We start from the raw sequence: 6,068 nt of genomic DNA on the forward strand, positions 1-6,068 counted from the left end.
CAAAGCTTTTCTCTCTCTTGAAAATTTTCAGAGTTCTTCAACAGTAGTCGAAACACTTTGAAATATGCTGCCTGCAGAAAACTTTCAGCGAAATTCGATGCGTTTTTTGAACCGAACTTGGAAATGGTAAAATTAATATCAATACATGCTATTAAAAATCTGTTAAAATTCAAGAAGTTGATTTTGACCTGAATGACTTTTCGACAGCAATAAATTGCGCCTAGGATAAAAAAAAAAAAAAAAAACCAGTACAACACGTACGTCACATAAGGTACACCGAGATAAAATAATGTTTCGAAATTCTGCTAATTGAAAATTTTCAATGCAGATCAGAAAGCTTGTGAATGATTGGCCTGAAATATTTGAATCACGAGTCTTGGAAATCGAGATAAAAATCTTCTCAAGATGATTGTACAATGTACAGATCCGGAAGAAATTGACGGACAACCGGAGATACGAATTGGCGTGGAGATATTGAAAAGTCCGTTTTGTATGCGAGAATGGAAGCGTGGTATTCATCGGGGGCAATAAAATTCTGGAATAGAAACGAGTGCGAAACGCCGTGAGAGGCTTGCGGTTAAGCCGGGTGCAGGGTGGCTCTGGTTTTGGATTTGGGCACGCCGGGACGGGCATGCAAGAAAGGGAAGGGAAGGGAAGGGAAGGGAAGTGAAGGAATAAATAGCTCCCCCTCTATTTGTTATCAGTCCGGAGACTAAAGCTCCAAGGTTCAGTTGCAGGGGTTGCATTCCGGGCTGGCTTCCGCGTTTCACCCTTATATACAACGCGTTTCCCTTCTCTTCGTTTATCCGGGCCGAAACGCTCCGTCGGAATGAATACTTCTTTATTTCTGCGATTTCTTCGCTTCTCTCTTCGCCCCGTCGGCGAGGTACGATAAGAAAGACTCGAGGTAGGTATGCGGTCGGACAAATAAAACGGATTCACTTATCACGTTTCCTCGATCAACGGGTTCCGGGCTGTCGAAGAAAGATGGCCAACTTCAATCGGTCACAGGGTATCATTTAATTTTTTTTTATTCTCTCTTTTTTTTGGTTTTGATTTTACCTGTGTCAACGGATTTCAGTATTTAAGTTCGTTTAGTTTGGTTGCGAATCGGTACATTTAATACATTTTATTGCCTAAACAGTTTCACTTTGAGTATTTATCAGACTGCTAATTATTGGTAAACTCATAAGCTACGTTCGTAATCTTGTTTTGAAAATAACAGACAGTTTATTGTTGAGTATTGATTTTTTCCTTGAAGTCGTATTGAAGTGGTTTAAAATTGGCGAGATGAAATCGTTTGATTGTCGTTTTGAACAGAATATTTTCTGCAATTTTACTAGAACAGATTTATACTTTTTTTCGGCTGTGAATTCAATATTGATATTTGTTGCAATGTTTTAAAATTAAATTTTTAACTATACCTGCATCATGGAAAAAAGTGTTTCAGTAAATTTTTAGAAAATATTCTTCGGAATAAAATTATTTATCGTATAATGAAGTCGAAAAAATCTACTAGATTTTTAATAATTTTAAAACGATTTGAAATGAAGCATTTTATTATTCAGTCAAATAGAACGAACGATGGCTTTTTGGCGTCCGGAAGATTATTGAATAATGCGATCTCCCTGATGTTCTTATCTTCTATTTCCGCAATGGAATTCAACCTGTTCAGCATAGCAAAAATTGTAAGATTTGAATTTTCGCGTCGAAGTTGAAAAAAAACTCGATTGAATACGGAGAATGAATAGCTGAAAAAAACTACCAGAAAAAGATTATTATCAGTCACATAAATATCGGTGCAGTAGAATTTCTTTTGTAATTCAAAGTTGCCAGCATAAAATGGCTTTGGTTCTGGGCATTTGAACGATTTCATTGTCAGGAACCTCATATCCCATATATTTCGACCCATTACCATTCAGTGTTCATGATTCTATTTATAAGCTAGGCGATCACCGATCGGCGTCGAGCGGAACGGTGAAAATTAATACAGGCTGTAAATATTGCAGTTAAATGGTGAAACGGATCGAACGTCGCTGGAATATTCCGGCCTTATTATTTGGCTAATAAAACCTTAGAGCGGACGCAAGCGTTCCTGCATATGCAGGTTCTCGAGCCAACCGAACCATTCGGATACCGGTAATAAATTTTCTTTCTACGTATACACACATGCAAAGCCACGCCTGACGGGGGCGTTCAGGTCTGCCAACCAGTGCAGCTTATACAGGGGAAGAAGAGGTCACGGTTGCTAGTCGAGCATGTCTAACGTTGCCTCAATTATGCTCGTCCGAACGGCGCAACGTCGCAAGGAAAAAAATTTTTAATTCTTTTTAATTGTTTGAATTTTTTAGAATGATCAAAAAATATAATTTATCGAAATTCTTTAATTCTAGAAATCGAGTTACATCTGCACTTTTTATTCAACCCCTTCGTTATTAAAAGCCACGATCATAGTGCGAGGCTTGGGACCATTAGAACAATTCGATTTCCGTACCCGCAGGCCCTTCGTTACTGGCTACTCTACTCTGGCATCTTCAAAGGAACACTTATGGCTCTCACAGATGACCAAACGAAACCAGTTGAACCCAGGCGTGGTAATTTTACGCTCGAGTGGGTAGATTACTTTAATTAGGAATTCCAAAGTTTTATCAAACTCCAAGTTTTGGGATTAATCAAACTGTTTGTTTTTGGACTTTAGTTTATAATTTCGAGCCAATAGCAGGTTTCAATATTCAGTATTAACTTTAGATTACACATTTACACTTCGGTGCGAGCTTTTGTAAAACTTGTACAGCTGAGTGAATTGTATAAGGATCGAGAAGTTTTGAATGGAAATTTGCGTGAATAGTTCTCTTATTTTATTGGATTACAGCTGAATTGATAATAAATTTTTTAAACTGCAGACAAAATTGTTGCGAATAATTTTGCGGACAGTTTGTTTTTCCTTCTCTTTTTTTTTTTCAAATCATCAAAGTAATGTGAACCGGGTTGAAAAATTCCTTCCTGCACGTTACGCGGGTACCATTAATTATTATAAGTCGTTTTCAATGGTCGATCTTCCGGAGTCTGACCTCAGTTGTGATGCAATTAACCGCAAAAATGCACATGCAGCCTGTGGCGCGAGCTGGCAATGCTTGATTAGTTGAACCGGTGCAACAAGCCGGTTTGGAAAAAACATCGACAACCCTTTTTACCCTGCAGTAGAAGCGGTAATGCGTGGGAGAGCATGTGCAGCTCCCCTTTAGAGAGCCGCATTCAGAAATTTCACCCTCTGCCAGCTCACAGAAATTCGTATTATCCGAGGCCATGTACAACGTATGTATATGAGCAATTCTAGATCAAATCGAAAAGGTTCTGAATTTTTACTTTAATTAGATTTGACCCGGTAAAATTTTTCCGACTTACTATTTTCAACTTGAAATTATTTTCGAAAGCATTTATTGTACAGCATTTATCGAATTTTACTCAGACGGTGTTTTTTTCAAATACAACTCGCTTTAAAAAAAGAATTTTCAACCGAAGTTTAAAAAAAAAACGATAATAATGATAATTTCGTCCCCTATCGTAAATAATAATCATACGTGAGATTTCCGAATTGAAGTACAAAATTAAATATTTCGAAAACATGAAATTCTCGATTTTGATATCCCTTTTTCGGAAACACAAAAAACAAGCCGAAAAACAAAATTTTTAAGTCTGATTCAAACTGGGACGAACTGTCATTGATATATCAGCCATCCCTTGAACCGGACCTTCTAAAACTAAACTGATTATTCCACACATAATTTCCAAACATGTCGTCCCATAAATTCATTTAATATGTAAGAGTCCGTATTGAATTCGAATAATATTTACAAGAAGAAGAAAAATGATATAAATTCTTATCCCAAATTAAAAAAATGTTCATCACATCTAAGAGTCGAAATTCAGAACCCTTTCGACTCGAGTGAGAATGACCCATATAAATCTCTGAGTATGTATGTAACACACGTATTTGCACAACGGGTAGAACTTGGCGTGTATATGTACATAAGAGAAAAGGTAGATGTCAGCAAAATCCAGAGGTAGATTGATGTACACCTGAGCCCACGCGTTCTGACAAGACAATGATATGGAAACGCCCTGCCGAGTGTTTGATGGGGGTAATTTTCACGGCTGGATTCCTTGGAATTGGGGGGAAAGCAGCTCAGGTGCCGAGTTTTTGGGAAACTAATAGCTGCCAGAGGCTTTCCCTTGAGAAGTTACGCATGATTATACTGCACCTGTGATACTTCATCGCGAAAATTAGACGACATGAAATTCTGATGTCTATGAACCGAGGGTGCAGGCCGATTCAGAATTGAATGATGCAGCAATAATCAGGGCGAAACATCCAAAATTAGTCTACGGGGTGCCTGCAGGGCGATGTGAAAGATCAAGAATTTCGATCACAGCTTCCGATTATTGTATCTCCGCAAAAGAACACACGGAGACTTGATGGATCGCGGTTTAATCACTCGATCAATTTGATTAATTATACTGCTGTTTCGTGAAACGAATAAAGCTGCGAAGCTTCTACCGAAAAGTCTCGGAACTATCCATAATTTACAATCCTTTGATGGAATTTTTTCTAGTCCGATCTGACTAGTCCGATCATTCCAACATTGAGTACTTTACCAGGTACAGTGTTTCGTCTTACAGAGCGACAGTTTGTTCAAATTTACCGCTTCAATTATTCCACGCCCACACATCTGACATTGTAAAACAGTGAAAGAACATAGGGAGACGCATTCTAACCCTCACGTATGCGTAGAAACGCCTGAAATAAACTGGCGTCATTGAGGGTTCGTGGACAAGCGAATAATAATTCGCACCAACGTGAATTACAGCTTTGAACGTCATTTCGACGACGTCCTATTCTCATATGGATCTCTGGATCGTTTGGAATCGTCCTAATGATCGAAGCTACGCTTTAGCCTGAGAAACAGACTCAATTCATGCTCCATTAGTATCGTCAGATAAAATGTCGAAAAATAATCGACACGTATTTTTATTTTATTTTATTGTTTATTAACTAAGATATTCCGCGACGAAGTTGAATTTCGCGTGACATATCTAAGCACATTGTGACGTCACGCGTCAATTTCAAACTGCTATATATCTTTGTTTGGGAACGTTGATTTGAAATAGAAAAAAAATATGTGTCAATTATTTTTACACATTCTATCTAACGATACTAATAGAATTTTTCATTTGCACACCTAACTGTGACGATGAAGAAATGCCAGTGTAATAATTTGTTGAATCGAAATCTGTCGACAACAGTTGAGCTTGTTTCATGTCAAACTTCATAATTTAAGGTACCATTATCAATTTCAGCTATTTTTAGTATAAGTAGAGAAACTTGGACCTTCGTCGAGGGTAAATAATAATACTCGTTTGAACAAGAGCTTGCACGGAGAAAGTAAAATGAAGCTTTTTGGGGTGTGCAGAGGTAGACGCGTGAATGTTTTTACCTGTTTACGAAGCAACCTCGACTCGGTTCTCGTCGCGTGATAATTTGGACAGCAGGAGCTAGGCTATCAGCCGAACTGCCAAGACAAATAGAAGAGTTTCAAACCGTCATAAAGTTGATATTTGTTTTGGCGACATTCCAAATCCGAACGAGCGAACGAACGGCAGCTTATAAAGTCTCTCCAGCAGCGGTGTAACGGCTTCTTTCCGACCTGGAAATATCGTAATTACTCAACCTTTTTTTTTTCACCCCCGTTACAACCCCGCAATTTTCAACACTTTTTCAAACTCTCCAATAACTGATATCGAATTTTCCCAGTAAGTATCGTCGTCCTCGATTGATGAATATAGTTTATCGGCGGATTGGAAGGACCAAAGTGTAGTTTTCCTGTGAGTAAATCTCAGGATTGATATATTAACGCCCCTTATTATTCCCGTAATATCATGGAACGAGTATTATTTAATTAATTTTGGTTTTTACAGAAAAATATCGTATGTCTTTGGAAAATTTCTCTAGATTCGAGTCTACGCGTTGCTTTTACTTTTTATTGGAAAAGTAGAAAAATGTCTGATTG

Source organism: Diprion similis, chromosome 8 (assembly GCF_021155765.1).
Source record: "Diprion similis isolate iyDipSimi1 chromosome 8, iyDipSimi1.1, whole genome shotgun sequence".
Classification (NCBI taxonomy): Eukaryota; Metazoa; Arthropoda; class Insecta; order Hymenoptera; family Diprionidae; genus Diprion; species Diprion similis.